Here is a 16107-nt window from a genome sequence, read left to right on the forward strand (position 1 = left end):
AACATCCTTCCTACACAAGGGAGACCAGACCTGCACAAAGTATTCCAAAAGTGGTCTACCAATGTCCTTTACAACTGCAACATGACCTCACAACTCCTATACTCAATGCTCTGACCAATAAAGGAGAGCATACCAAATGGCTTCTTCACTATCCTGTCTACTCTGTGACTCCACTTTCAAGGAACTATGAACCTTCATTCTAAGGTCTCTTTGTTCAGCAACACTCCCAGGACTTTACCATTAAGTGGAAACGTTCTGCCCTGATTTGCCTTTCTAAAATGCAGTGCCTCACATTTATCTAAATTAAACTCTATCTGTCAGTCCTCTGCCCAATAGCTCATCTTATCAAAATCTCATTATACTCCGAGGTTATCTTTTTCACTGACCGTTACACCTCCAATTTTGCTATCATCTGCAAACTTACCAACTATACCTCCTATGTTCACATCAAAATTTATGTAAATGACATAAAACAGTGGACCCATCACTGATCCTTGTGGCACACCACTGGTCACAGGCCTTCAGTCTGAAAAGCAACCCTCTGCCACCACCCTCTGTCTTCTACCTTTGAGCCAGTTCTGTAACCAAATGGCTAGTTCTCCCTGTGTTCCCTGTGGTCTTACCTTGCTAACCAATCCATCATGAGGAAACTTATCAAATGCCTTCCTGAAGGTCCATATAGATCATGTAAACTGCTCTGCCATCATCAATCCTCTTTGTGACTTCTTCAAAAAACTCAAATAAAACTCAAATCGTGGGCGGCATGGTTGCACAGTGGTTAGCACTGCTGCCTCACAGCGCCAGAGACCCGGGTTCAATTCCCGCCTCAGGCGACTGACTGTGTGGAGCTTGCACATTTTCCCCGTGTATGCGTGGGTTTCCTCCGGGTGCTCCGGTTTCCTCCCCCAGTCCAAAAATGTGCAGGTTAGGTGAATTGGCCATGCTAAATTGCCCGTAGTGTTAGGCGAAGGGGTAAATGTAGGAGAATGGGTCTGGGTGGGTTGCGCTTTGGCGGGTCGGTGTGGACTTGTTGGGCTGAAGGGTCTGTTTCCACACTGTAAGTAATCTAATCTAATCTTAAAAAAAAAAGTTAGCTGGACATGATTTCCCATGCATAAAGCCATGTTGACTATCCCTAATCAGTCCTTCCCTATTCAAATACATGTAAATCCTATCCCTCAGGATTCCTTCCAACAACTTGCCCACCACTGATGTCAGGCTCACCAGTCTATAGTTCCCTGGCTTTTCCTCATCACCTTTCTTAAATAGAGGCACCACGTTAGCCAATCTCCAGTCTTCCGGAACCTCACCTGTGACTATTGGTGTTACAAATATCTCAGCAAGGTGTCCAGCAATCACTTCCCTAGTTTCCCACAGAGTTCTGGGGTACATCTGATCAGGTCCTGGGGATTTATTCAACTTTATGCTTTTTAAGACATATAGCACCTCCTCCTCTGTGATATGGACATTTTTCAAGATGTCACAATCTAGTTCCTCACATTCTGTTTCTTCTATGTCCTTCTCCACAGTAAACACTGATGCAAAATACTCATTTAGTATCATCCCCATCTCCTGGGCTCCACACATAGACTACCTTGCTGATATTTGTGGGACAATATTCTCTCCCTAGTTACCCTTTTGTCCTTAATGTATTTATGAAATCCATTTGGGGATTCTCCTTAACCCTTTTTGCCAAAGCTATCTCATGACCCCTTTTTGCCCTCCTGATTTCCCTCTTAAGTATACTCCTACTGCCTTTATACTCATATAAGGATTCACTCGATCTCTGCTAACTAAATCTGGCATATGCTTCCTTCTTTTTCTTGACCAAAACCCAATTCTTCTAGTCATCCAACATTGCCTACAACTACCTTGCCTTTCACTGTAATAGGAATATATTGTATCTGGACTCTCATTATCTCATTTTGAAAGGCTTCCCATTTTCCAGCCATCCCTTTACCTGCAAACATCCGCACCCCAGCCTTTCTCCAATTTAGAACTTTAACTCTTAAATTTAACATAAGTTTAAACTTAAGTTTAAATTTTAAACTTAACTTTTCCATCACTATTTAAAAACTAATAGAATTATGGTCGCTGGCCCCAAAGCGCTCCCCCTTTGACTCCTGTGTCACTTGTGCTGCCTTATTTCCCAAGATTAGGTCAAGTTTTGCACCTTGTCTAGTAGGTACAAGGTGCTGAATCGGAAAATTTTCTTGATCACACGTAACAAAATTCCCCTCCACCTAAACCCTTAACACAATGGCAGTCCCAGTCTATGTTTGGAAAATTAAAATCCCTTATCATCACCACCCTATTATTCTTAAAGATAACTGAGAACTCCTTACAAATTTGTTTCTCAATTTCCCACTGACGAGTGGGAGTCTGTAATACAATCCCAGTAAGGTGATCATCCCTTTCTTATTTCTCACTTCCACCCAAATAACTTCTCGAGATATTTTGCAGGAATGTCCTCCTAAATACAGCTGGAATGTTATCCCTTACCAAAAACATCACTCCCCCTCCTCGTTTGCCCCCCCCCTTCTATCCTTCCTATAGCATTTGTATTCTGGAACATTAAGCTGCAGGTCCTGTCAATCCCTGAGCCATGTTTGTGTAATTGCTATGGTATACCAGTCCCATGATCCAAACCATGCTCTGAGTTCACCTGCCTTCTCTGTTAGGCTCCTTACATTGAAATCAATGCAGTTTAATTTATCAGTCCTACCTCATTCTCTGCTTTGTTCCTGTCTGTCCTGGCTGTTTGACTAGCTCATTTTCCCAACTGTACCAGTCTCAGACTGATCTCTTTTCTTACTATCTCCCTGGGTCTACCCCCTACCCCCTGCCATTTTACTAGTTTAAATCCTCCCAAGCAGCTGTAGCAAATCTCCCTGCCAGTACATTAGTCTCCTTTCAATTCAGGTGCAATCTGTTCTTCTTATACAGGTCTCAAGTGGATGTATTCCTATGCTTTGCTCTCTCTCCATGGTATTTTTGATATTTGTTAATTTCATTCAGAAATTTGAAAGAAATCTACATTCAACTTTTGTAATGTAGATGTATCTTCAATCCCAATGAAAAGGACATAAACATCAAAAGTCAGAATTTTACCACACTCAGGTCCTGTTTTGTCTGGGTAGCTCTCAGCAGAGGCAACATGTTCAACAATCCATATTTTTCATTTGCACCTATTCAACATTTACTTCTCTCCCAGTTTACCATCCGTAAGCCCTTTGCTTCCCTTTCTCCACCTCCCCACCCCGCCACTCTCTCTCTCTCTCTCTCTCTCTCGTCTATTCACTTATTCAGGTCACTCTGTCACCACACACACCTGCACCCCTCCTGCCCTCGTCATCAGCATAAATGCCTCAATTTTTCATCTGCTTTCAGTTCTGACAAAGTTTAATTGATCTCAAAATATTAACTCTGCTTTCCCTGCACTGATACTGCCAGACCTACTGAGTTACTCTAGCACTTTCTGTTTGTTCTCCAGAATCTGCAGTATTTTGTTTAATATTTAGGAATTCCTTTTGTTCCAAAAACATTATGAAGGCTTGATTACTTGAATAAAAGAAAGAACTATGGATGCTGGAGATCTCAAACAAATAAAAAACAGAAATTGCTGGAGAAACTCAGCTGGGTTGACAGTATCTGTGAAGAAGAAATACAGTAACACTTTGAGTTTAGTGACCCTTCTTCTGTTCTTCAGAACAGAATATTAACTATTTTCTCTTCAGTGATACTCCTAAACCTGCTGAATTTCTCCAGCAATTTCTGTTTTTTATTTGTTTGATTGCTGGAACTCTGAAATAAAATCTATGAATTGTGAAATTTGCTTTATCAGCAATTGTGTGTTTTGGGCAAGTGCTTTGGATTTGTAGTCATCACAAATTCTGCATTTTCTGTTTTTATTTTCTAAAGTCCATTTTGAAGTTGTTTCCTCTCACTTTTCTGTGACATTACTTTACAGATCCATTCAGTGGCTTGTCAGTCTATTGGATGAACTTTAGCTGCACATTGAGGCAATTGTTCTGTTTTTCCTCATGAAAATTAAAACAATTAGTGCATTCATTGGAAGTAGCATATAAATCTGGTGGGTTTTTTTTGGTTGAGATAGAAATCTGATATCTGAGGTTTGAGCACATGCTACATTGCTGCAACATCCATCTTTGGGCGTTCACAATGAAAGCTGGGAATCAGTTCAAAACATATGTCAACAAGAGAGTGACCTCCCAAGTTAACATTACTGCCTTCTCCCTCTAGTATTTTTGCACTGCATATGTGATGCAGCCGTTCATTTTTTCAATACCTTAATCCGGTGGATACAAGAAAATTTCAGCTCTTGTCCATTTTACTAAAACAAATTGTCAGAAGTTTATTTTCCAAGCAAAATAAACATTTTGACCATTTAAGCAGTTGACTGTATTTAATTAAAGTGGTATTTTCACAACCATTAATAATACGTTTTTGTAATTTCAGGTGAAAGAAACAAAGTTATGCTGGTTTATGATTTTTTAAATTGAATCTTCCTGTTCACTTTTAAAATATTTTCTGTTTCAGTTTCTGATTTCAATAAAGCCAATTATAAATGAAAAATTTTTTTTTTGTAAAATTAATTCTGAAACTATTTTGCCCCCTGGTGTTAGTATTTTCCATTTATTCTGGTCATTAAGTTGAGGGGCTAATTTTCCTCCTCTTAATGTTATTTTGTTCAATAAATAGAATGCATCACTGTTGCATGTTGCATAAATAGAGATTTACCATTGCCACTAGAATTTGAACATTCCTCATGAATATTTTCTAAACAAACAAAATAATGCAGCTAAAGAATATCCAAGCTTTTAGTTTTCATGGTCCATCTCATTGCAAATTCATGAAATTTAACAGACTGCCATTAAACTTGTTGAATTATAGTTCATAATATGCATATGTTTTAAGTTTTGGATAGAAACAGGACTGGTTCATGAATGAAATAACAGCACATAAAATCAGACCTTTTCAATTGAGACAACACAACCAGGAAAATAAATATAAGAAATAGGATACAGTTATCTGCAATTTGTGGACTAAATTGCTAATGCGTGATAAAAAACGAAACAACTGTAAATCTGAAATCTGAAATAAAACCAGAAGTTTCTGGAAAAACTCAGTAGACCTGGCAGCATCCAGGGAGAGATATAAGGGCTAATGTTTCAGGTCGAGTGACCCTTCCTTAGAGCTCTGAAGAACCAGACCTGAGGAAGGGTCACTCAACCTAAAATGTTAATTTTGATTTCTCTTCACAGCTGCTGCCAGACCTGCTGAGCTTTTCCAGCAATTTGTTTTTGTTGCTAATGTCAGATATTTGTAAATGATACTTGGACTGCTGTTAGCATTCCTCAAAGTTCAAATTTTGTTGCTTAAATGTGGATTTGTAGATTTGGTCATAGAAGAGATGTTGTACATAATAAAGTAACTTGTAACTTTGTACATTGTCAGGGTTGGATGATGACTTGGTTGCCTCTATTCAAAACTGGTATGTTCACATAAAGAAATTTGCCAAATAATCAGGAGCTGAGAACTGAGGAAAAAAAAAAAAATTCCTGTATGAGACATGAAGTGGTCCTTGGCAACTCCCAGAGAACTGTCGGTCTCACCTGTGTTTCAGGTAGGGTAGAGTGAAATGGTTCACAGATGTGTTCACTAAATAGGATCCTAGAAGGGATACAGCATAAAAGGCAGGCTTTTGTCTTATCAGGTCTGTGTTAGTCCTCTGCAGCATCAACTCATCTAGTGTCATTTGGCACAGTAGCCTTTCCTTTTACAGACAGTGATTGTATTCTGTTTTGAAAAACTTGATTGTGACCATCTTCATTGTCAGTGGGTTCAATATCTGTTGCATCATGACACTTTTTGTTTATTATTTGGCTTCCTTGGTCTCCACCCTATTGCAGACCATCTTCTTTGTTTCTCCTCCCTCTTCCCCCTTCGATTGGCTTAGAAGCTCAGTCATTGCTTTATTTTTTTCAGTTCTAATTGGTCATTAACATGAAGTGTTTGCTGTTGTTTCTCTCCATAGATGTTGCATGACTTGCTGATTTTTTTCCATTTTTTGAGTTCTTGTTTTGAATTTTATTATCTGTTTTACTAGCTTTTTCACCCAAGGTATGTCTTTGAATATCCCGGGAGTCTCTGTCCCTTAATCCACCTGCTGTCCCCCACTCACTTGTAACTACAGTTTCTTGAGTAACATCACCTCATACTTGCTGACTTTGAATTGTATCAGTCATACAATATATTTAACAGAGGCAGAATAGAAGGGGAGTCCAAAACTAGAGGGCATAGGTTTAAGGTGAGGGGGGAAAGATTTAAAAGACACCTGAGGGCAACTTTTGCACATAGAGGGTGGTGTGTATATGGAATGAGAATCCAGAGGAAGTGGTAGAGATGGGTACAATTGCAACATTTAAAAGACATTGGGACAGGTACGTGAATACGAATGGACCAATTCAGTTCAGGAAACCTGATCTGCATGGATGAGTTGGGCCGAAGGGTTTGTTTCTGTGTTGTATGACTCTGTCAAGAGACTTTTTCTTATGTTGCTGTTGCTTCTTTTGCAAATTACCTTGAAACTCTGCCCTCTGGTTCTCAATCCTTGCACTATTTTGAGAATAGCTTCTCCCCATTTACCTTGTCCAGATCCCTCATGATGTTGTATACCTTGTATCAAATTTCACCTTAACCTTATCTTCTCATAGGCTCATACATGTTTACATTTCAGAAGGAGGCCATTCGTACCTCTATGCATATGTTGGTCAATAAAGGTCTGGCTACACTAATCCCATTATCCAGCTTTTGGCAAAAACTCTCCAATTATTCTACACAACTTAAATTCCTCATCCCTGCAACCATTCCTGTGAATGTTTTCTATACCGTATCTAATTCCCTCACATGCTTTATGAACTGTTGCATCCAGAACTGAAAAATAACAGTTAAGAGTTACTGTTGAATGCTTTTCACAGCCAGGTATTGGAAAAGTTGGTGGTTGTTGAATAGCAGGGCAGTCTTCAGACAGAGGGAAGAAGACTGAGGGGAACATCCCATTTAGTGGAATACTGGACACATCTGAACTAATAAAAACCATTTATGGGGAGAAATCAATTTAAAGAATAATCAAGTAAATTATATTCTAATGTTGCCATTAATGTAATGAAGATATTGATGATAACATTTTAATTTGGAAAATATATTTATAGCCGCCAGGCGGCAGATTTGGCTGCCAAGCAGGTAAACTGCTTGTTTTTATCTGTTTTTTTATTTAGAAGAACAAGACATATATTAGATCCGGTGGATGTATGGGAAATGTTGTAAGGGGGAGGTGGTGATTTGGTGGTACTGTCACCAAATTCGTAATCCAGAACCCCAGGTGATGTTCTGGGAATGTGGATCTGAATTCTACCATGACAGATGATAAAATTTAAATACAATAAAAATCTGGGACATAAAGCTAATCTAATGGTGACTACATAACATCTATTGTCCATTGGTTGTAAAAACCCACCTGGTTCACTGATATGCTTTAAGGACAGCAATTTTCCTTCCTTCTGGCATACATATGTGGCTTCAGACCCACAGCAATGTGATTGACACCGAACTGTTATTTGGGCAATTAGAGATGAGTAATAAATGCTGTACCAACCAGAGATGCCCACATCTCAAGAACAAATAAAACCAATGTTATGGTACAAATTGATACAGTGATGAGGGGATGTTTCTGATATATGATCAAGAATCAGATGATTAACTTAATTTTATTAATCTTTCATCAGTATATGATAAAGTAGACCTTTATTTGAACATATGCTGATCCTTAAAATTTACATTTTTTTTTAGCACCATAGTCTTACCAGACCATAGGGCTGCTCTTTCATTAGAGAGAAATTGCTTGTGGTTGTTTAACCTGAGGATTACCATGCCTCCAGCAAGAGGAGAGATTGAGAATGAAAATCCTTCATGGTGTCCTCCGCTCATTTTAGGATTGAACTTGTGCAGTGAATTAGGTAGGGTACAGGAAGCATTCATAAAAATGGTTTCAGGTATGAGGAATTTCGGTTATGTAGAATAATTGGAGAGGTTTTGCCAAAAGCTGGATAATGGGATTAGTGTCGCCAGATCTTTATTAAAAGTCATACAACACCAGGTTACAGTCCAACAGGTTTATTTGGAGGCACTAGCTTTCAAAGTACTGCTTCTTCATCAGGTGGTTGTGAAACAGGATCATAAGACATAGAACTTATAGCAAAAGATTACAGTGTCATGCAGCTGAAATAATATATTGAACAAACCTAGATTTATGATATATTTCAGCTGCATGACACTGTAATCTTTTGTTATAAATTCTGCGTCTTATGATCCTGCTTCACAACCACCTGATTGAAAAGCAGTGCTTCAAAAGCTAGTTTCTCCAGTAAAATCTATTGGACTATGACCTTGTGTGATTTTTGACTTTGTCTCCCCCAGTCCAACACCGGCTCCTCCAAATCAGATTTTTATTGACCACCTATCCAGACAACTGAGCTAACTGACATCCTGTTATAGTAGCAGGTCATTTGGTCAATTTCATCTAATCCTATGAAAATATTCATTTATTCCTTCCTCCCTCCTCTCTGTATCTAGTTTCTTGGCACCTATGATATTAATGTCAACCACTCCATATGATAAAGAGTTCCAAATTTTAACTAGTTTCTGTGCAAAGGTAGTTTTCCCAAATTCCTTGTTGGATTTATTGACTATTTTAATGCCTCAGGTTTGGGTCATTTCTACCTGACATACAGCAGTTTAATAGCAATGATGTTGCTGTGTATGATATTAAGTTCATTTGAAAAGTTATCAGATAATTTTGGGCCCTCTTGTGGCACAGTGGAGGACCAGGTTCAACTCCCACTTGCATTAGAGGTGACTCCAGATACAGTGTAATGTATCACAATGCTTAAAGCAACGTCCAATGATGTTTTGAAATATAATTGGTCACTGGCGTAACTGATGACTGCTGGAGCTGCCATTAGACTTTAGAATATAAAAAATAGTAAACAGTCACAAAGTCAGAGAAAACAAAACATTTGCATACTGCCACTAATTTTCTATTGAGCCTGTGCACAACATCTTTTTTTGATAGATAATCCAACTATACATTTTTCACTGAAACCTTTTCCTCATTCTGCTTATTTAAGAGTTTTATTGAGATTTAAAGAATCCAACAACTTATTTTTAAGGTATACATATCATATGGAATAATTTTCATTTTAATAATTAAGTGAGAATTTTTTTATAAATGATGTATTGCTTACCTTGTGTAAGTTTCAAACATCTCAGTCCCTTACCTGAGGTGCATGAAGTACAGACATCTAGAATTAAGCCTGAAGCTATTAGGTTCACAATGTCATTAAAATATTTACACTGATGACCCATTTCCTGAGGGTTGGTGAGGTGCCTGCTTGCCTTTGAGTCTCCTTTAGTATCTCCCTTTGATATTTTTCAGGATGTAGGTATCACTGCAAAGGTCACCATTTGCTTACCATTTCCCATTGCCCTTCAGAAGGTGATGATGAGCTACCTTCTTGAATTGCTGCAGTCCATTAAGTGCTGGTACTCCTATATTTAGGAAGTGAGATCCAAGATTTAGTTCCAAATGAATGTAGTTCCAAATCATCATGTGTGTGGCTTAGAGGGAAACTGGCAGATGCTCAGTCCCATTTGTCTGTTGCCTTTGAACTTCTAGGTGGAAGAGGTTGTGAGTTTGGAATGTACTGTCAAAGGAGCACTGCTGAGTTACTGCAGTTGCTATAACCAGGTAGGCATAGGGATTGACCTTCCGCTTTTCAACCTGATCTCAGTCACTTTCAACAAATATTTTTATTTCTTTTTAAACATGCACTAGTATACAAATGGGTCAGGCTTTTATCTTCTACAGTGTAGAAGAGCAAGAGGTAACATGATCCAAAGTTGGAAGTGTCGTTGATGGTATCGAGGGCTACTGCAGGCCGCAGCTCGACATAGACAGGATGCAGAGCTGGGCTGAGAAATGGCAGATGGAGTTCAACCTGGATAAATGCGAAGTGACGCATTTTGGAAGATCGAACTCAAATGCTGAATATAGGATTACAGTCAGGATTCTTGGCAGTGTGGAGGAACAGGGATCTGGGTGTGCAAGTACATAGATCCCTCAAAGTTGCCACCCAAGTGGATAGGGTTGTTAAGAAAGCATATGGTGTTTTGACTTTCATTAACAGGGGGATCGAGTTTAAGAGCCGTGAGGTTTTGCTACAGCTTTACAAGTCCCTGGTGAGACCACACCTGGAATATTGTGTCCAGTTCTGGTCGCCTACAATAGGAAAAATACAGAGGGTTTGGAGAGGGTGAAAAGAAGGTTTACCAGGATGCTACCTGGACTGGAGGGCTTGCATTATGAAGAAAGGTTGAATAAGCTCGGACTTTTCTCTCTGGAGGAAAGGAGGAGACCTGATCGAGGTATACAAGATAATGAGTGGAATAGATAGAATCAAAACCCAAAGACTTTTCCCCAGGCAGGATTGACTGGTACGAGGAGTCATCATTTGAAAATGTTAGGAGGAAGGTATAAAGGAGATGTCAGAGGTAGATTCTTTACGCAGAGAGTTATGAATGTATGGAATGCATTGCCAGATGTCGTGGTGGAAGCAGAGTCATTGGGGATATTTAAGCGACTGCTGGACATGCACATGGAAAGCAGTGAGTTGAGGGGTGTGTAGGTTAAGTTATTATATTTTACATTTGGATTAAACCTCGGCACAACATCGTGGGCCAAAGGGCCTGTTCTGTGCTGTATGTTTCTATGTTCTATGTTCTAAATATATAAGGTCCTGAGGGACCTTGTAGAATAAATGTGGAGAAGATATTTTACCTTCAGGCAGATTGTAGAACTATGGATCACTGTGGAGTGAGATATTTCTCTCAGAGGAACATGAATCTTTGGAATTCTTTTCCTGAAAAGCTGGTGGAAGCAGAGTCCTGGAATATTTTTAAGGTAGAAGTGGGTAAATTCTTGGTGAGGTGAAGGGTTTTCAGGGGTATGTGCAAATATGGATTTGTGGTTACAATCAGAACAACAATAATCTTATTGAATTGCAAACCAAGGTTGAAGGACTGAATGGCTTACTCTTGCACCTAACTCATATGTATTTGGACACTTCAGTTAAAAAATGTAGTTAACTAGACCAAAATGAAACACCAACTACAAGTTTTCATGAGTGAAAATAGAAGGCATAATCTTGCAAAAGATAATAAAATGTACATAAAACATGCATGCAAATAGGTAATGAGTTTTATAAACACAGACAGGAAAAATGAAAACTATGGAGTTTAAAGTCCTTGAAATCCTTTGGTGGTAGATTTTTAACCCAAGACCATAGTTTCCAGCAGTGACAAGTTTGTATTTTAAGTTCTCAATGAATGGTTTATCTCTCAATTTGCTTTATCACTGGGTGCTTCCTTTCAAGATGATAAGGGAAACAGAGTACCAGAAAGAGAGAGTTTTCAAATTCTTGATTATGAATCCATTTTCCTTCTCTCCTCCTTGCTCCAAAGTAACCGTTGAAATAGGGTTCATTTGCAGATTCCTATGTCTAGCTCCATTGTCTCTCCAAACAGGATATTCCACAGGCAACCTTTCATATCCAATATGCGAAATTGTCATACAAATTTCAACAGAAGATGTGAATTTCTTGCTGTGGACTCAATTGCCTGATTTTGATGTCTTTAGATAAAATTATAATTTCAGAATAGATGGTTTTGTTTATTGCATATTGGACTAGCCTCAATCTGTGATCAGGTGATCAGGACAGCCATTTTAGCTGGTACCTGTCCTTTTTTAAAGCCACTGAAGGTAATGAAAGATCTCAGATATAATAGTCAGATGATCAAAATTTGATAGTCTATCATTACACGTACATCTTGAATATTTTATGCAATGCTGCCATTGCACACTGGTGGTGGAGTGAATGAATGTTTAAGAAGGTGGACAGGTCAATTAAGTGGGCTATTTGGTCTGGGTGATGTCGAGTAGAGTTAGAGCCATACTCATCCAGCAATTTGTGAATATTTTATATTCCTGATTAGTTCCCTCTACCTAGTAGACAGGGTTTGAGAACTAGGAGGTTTGTTAATTCACAGTTTCCGACCTGGATTTGTATCCATTATTTGTCTGATTGTTCCAGTTCAGTTTCTGTCAATAGGAACCCTCAAATATTGTTAATAGGGTTTCAGTGATGACAGTGCCATTGAATGTCAAAGGATGACTTTTGATTCTCTCTTGTTGCAGATAGTTATTGTCTGACATAATCCACGACATGGAAAGACTTTTGTCATTTATCACCCCAAGCCTGAATGTTGTCCAGATTTTGTTGCATATGGACCAACTGCTGCAGTATGTGAGGAATTAAAAATTGTACTTAATTTTGCGCAATCATTAGTGAACATACCCATTTCTGACCTTATGATTAAGGAAAGGGCATGATAAAACAACTGAGGGTGGTTGGCCCTAGGCCACTACCTCAGGACTATCACCTGATGAAGGAGCGTCACTCCGAAAGCTAGTGTGCTTCCAATTAAACCTGTTGGACTATAACCTGGTGTTGTGTGATTTTTAACTTTGTACACCCCAGTCCAACACCGGCATCTCCAAATCAAGAAATTCCTGTAGTGACGTCCTGTAGCTGAAGTCGCTAATCTGCAACAACTATAAACACCTTTCTTTGTGCTAGGTGTTGCTTCAGCCTGTGGAGAGCTTTCCTCTAATTCCATTCACTTCAATTTTTCCAGGGCTCTTTAATGTCATATTTGGCCTTGATGTCAAGGGCAGCCACTTTCACATCTGGTCGTGATTTGAGTATTTTCAATTTTCAGACTAAGGCTATCATGAGGTCATGAGCTGGGTGGCCTTGGTGAAACCCAAACTGAGTATCAGCCAGAAGATTATTGAGATGTAACTGCTGCTTGATAGCACTATCTTCCACCACTTCCTCAGAATCCCTACAGTGTGGAACAGACCATTCAGCCCATCAAATCCACACCACCTCTCTGATGAATTTCTCACCCAGACCAACCCCATCCTGGTAATCCTGCATTTCCCCTGGCTATCCCCCTAGCCACACATCCCTAGACACTATGGGCTATTTAGCATTGCTAATCCACCGAACCTGTACATCTTTGGACTCTGGGAGGCAACTGGCGCACCCATAGGAAACAGATACAGACACTGGGAGAACATGCAAACTCCACACAGAGATTCACCCGAGGCCGGAACCAAACCTGAGTCCCTGGCGCTGTGAGGCAGCAGTCCTAACCACTGAGCTACCATGCTGCCCCACTTTGCTGATGATTGAGAGAAGGCTGTTGGGGAAGTCATTAGCCAAATTGGATAAGATGTCCCTGGGCAATTTTCTAATGTCAGGTAAATGCCAGTGTTGCAGCTGTACTCGGATATACCAGAAGTGGGTTTATGAGAAGTTGACCAAGGGTTGGAAGTTTTCTACACTTTTGCATTCTTTGTGACCCAAAAGGGAGGTTAACCATTCCCCTGTTCTCAACGATATTATCCAAATAAATAATAATTTTAAAGGTGTCTTTTACATTACCAATAAGTCTTAACTTTTGAAAAGAAGAATGTCCTAACTTATTCAATCCTTAATGATTATTGTACTCTGTCAGATATATACTTCCTCTTTGCGCTTTCTCTGGTACTTCTATGTTAAAAGGCCAGAATTGTGCAGAGTGCTTTGTGTTGTATGACTAGGGTCTATAAATGTTTAACATAATTTCACTACTTTTGCATTAATACCCCTAGAAATAAGTGGCAGTGATTTATTTGCATTTTTGCTTGCTTTGCTGATCTATGATGTTATTACTTTTAACGACTTATTCACCTTGTCCCTAGATCCATTTGCTCTTTGATCCCAATCAGTTTCTTATTTTCAAAGATTTAGATGGTGTCTGTTCTCCCTATAGTGCATCAGATCACATTTGTCAATGTTAAAGTTCATTGCCTAATATACAAGTTTCCTAATGTCTTCTTTATTTATATTGTGTTCTTGTTCAGCATTAGCTACACCAAACAGTTTGATAGCATCTGCAGCTATAACCTATACAAACCTGCCAAAACCTTCCTTCTGTAATAACTCCTCCAAAACAATCATAACAATAGCAGTTCACACAGTTTTGTGCACTCAAAGCCCTATTCCACACCTGTTGCTTGGAATACAAATTACTTATTTCTCAGTGACCGTTCATGTGTTTATTGTCATTCTGAAAATTGAACTGCTGATATATGAAGCTGATAGGCCTTCAATGCTCTGCTATGACTGTGACACAAAATAAGACACTCGTCATAGACAGATAGCCAATCTAAATAGGATTAATCATATCACTATTCAGGAAAATCTATGAATCTATTCATTTACTTCACACACCAATGTCTTCATCAGGAAACTAGATAAAAAAAGGAAATTATAAATGAACAAATGATCTTCAAAGAGACTGTGTTATCTGCTCTAAAATAAAAAGAAGGTTCTCAAGTGTTAGACATTCAAGCTATTCTAAATGTGTGAAGAAAATAATACACTTCAGCAGTCATCTACTTTACTACTTGATATATTACACCTCAAATTGCATCTTCAAGTCTACGTAAATAATTTTAATGAGTAAGCTAGTCCTTATCAGGTAACCCAGCTTTCTAAATATTTCTTACGGCCCATTCTTAAATCCAAGCTATGTAATTTCAATTATCTGATTATCTTTATCATTTTTACGCACAGCACAGATAAAGGTGATTTTTAAAAAAAAGTTATTACATTTATATTCCTGGCTAATGCAATATTTTCATGCAAAAGCAATTTTGAAGCAAAATCAATAGACTCCTAAGCGCAACCTGTTTGTAATTCTCATTCTCATTTGAGGTTTCTGATCAAACACCTTGGGATTTGAAATTTCTTTCCTTGTTATTAACCAACAGTAAATGAACATTTATATGTATAGAACATCATGGGAAGGCAAAATTTTGAATCCCAAGATATATAAAAATGTTGTTAGTGAATTAATAACTACGGACCTTTGCCAGTATTGCTTTAAAAGGGAAATGCTATTCCCATTTAATTTCTCGAAGCTTATCACACAGTCTTTAATATAGTTATGTTTCAGCATCCTCTGATTTTACTTATTCCTCTATTCCATTGTACTAAATCCATAGAGTTGCCAGGGAATTTGTCCTAAAGCACATACGCCAGAGTAGTTTGCAAATGAAGCAATGGAAAAAAAACAAATCATGTTATGACTCAAACAGAAACATATACACCATTCACTGTGAACAAAATATGTTTCAACAATAAAATGCACCAATTGTGTTTATGTAACATTTTCCACGTCCCATTATGTCAACTAAATAACATGACATTATTAAGGCAATGCAAGTAGAATTGCATCATCAAGAAATCAAAAAAACAATGTGAGTTCATTAAATAAGGTTCAATACACAGTTTACGCTATTATTATGCAACTATAACATTTGAATATAATGTTGGGACAATACCATAAGCTCTTCCCACAATAAACCAGATACGACAGGATAGATGGGAAACTTCAGGAAAGGAAAAGAACATAGGCGCACTTTTATGATTTGAAGGACCTATTAAGTGCTGAGGAAACTCTTACAACAGGCCACATAATGGCATCTGAGACCTACAAAAAGAGGGTACTAATGTTTCCTAGTGTACAATGAAGTTTTAATTGACAGAATCAAAGCTAAAGTAGGATGTCATCATTGCAGTACCTGAAAAGCAGCCACTAAATACAGCTCCTAGTTCTGGCAGTGATTGGAACCCATCCCAAAGCCCCCTTCATAAGGGGGCAGAAGTTAAATGACTTCACCGACAGCAAAACTGAATAATCTGCCAGTTATAACTGTGCAACTTACTAAAATACAAAAATATTAACATGAATGTCTTCCTTACTTAAAACAATACCATTTGGAATGTTACATAAGTCTGTTCCTCATTTAAACATTGTCAGTCTAAGCCTCTTAAAGCATAATAGAGAATGTAG

General features: G+C 38.4%; 1 protein-coding gene across 1 annotated transcript in view; it reads left to right on the forward strand.

Annotated features, from left to right (window-relative positions):
* The window catches only part of aifm4 (apoptosis inducing factor mitochondria associated 4), a 93117-nt gene extending 80737 nt beyond the window's left edge, over positions 1-12380 (forward strand). The window contains exon 20 of the mRNA XM_043718518.1: positions 12335-12380. The gene's annotated coding sequence lies outside the window, so the exon portion shown is untranslated. The remainder of the gene's footprint in view (positions 1-12334) is intronic.
* Positions 12381-16107: the final 3727 nt, after the last annotated feature.

Source organism: Chiloscyllium plagiosum, chromosome 28 (assembly GCF_004010195.1).
Source record: "Chiloscyllium plagiosum isolate BGI_BamShark_2017 chromosome 28, ASM401019v2, whole genome shotgun sequence".
Lineage (NCBI taxonomy): Eukaryota > Metazoa > Chordata > Chondrichthyes > Orectolobiformes > Hemiscylliidae > Chiloscyllium > Chiloscyllium plagiosum.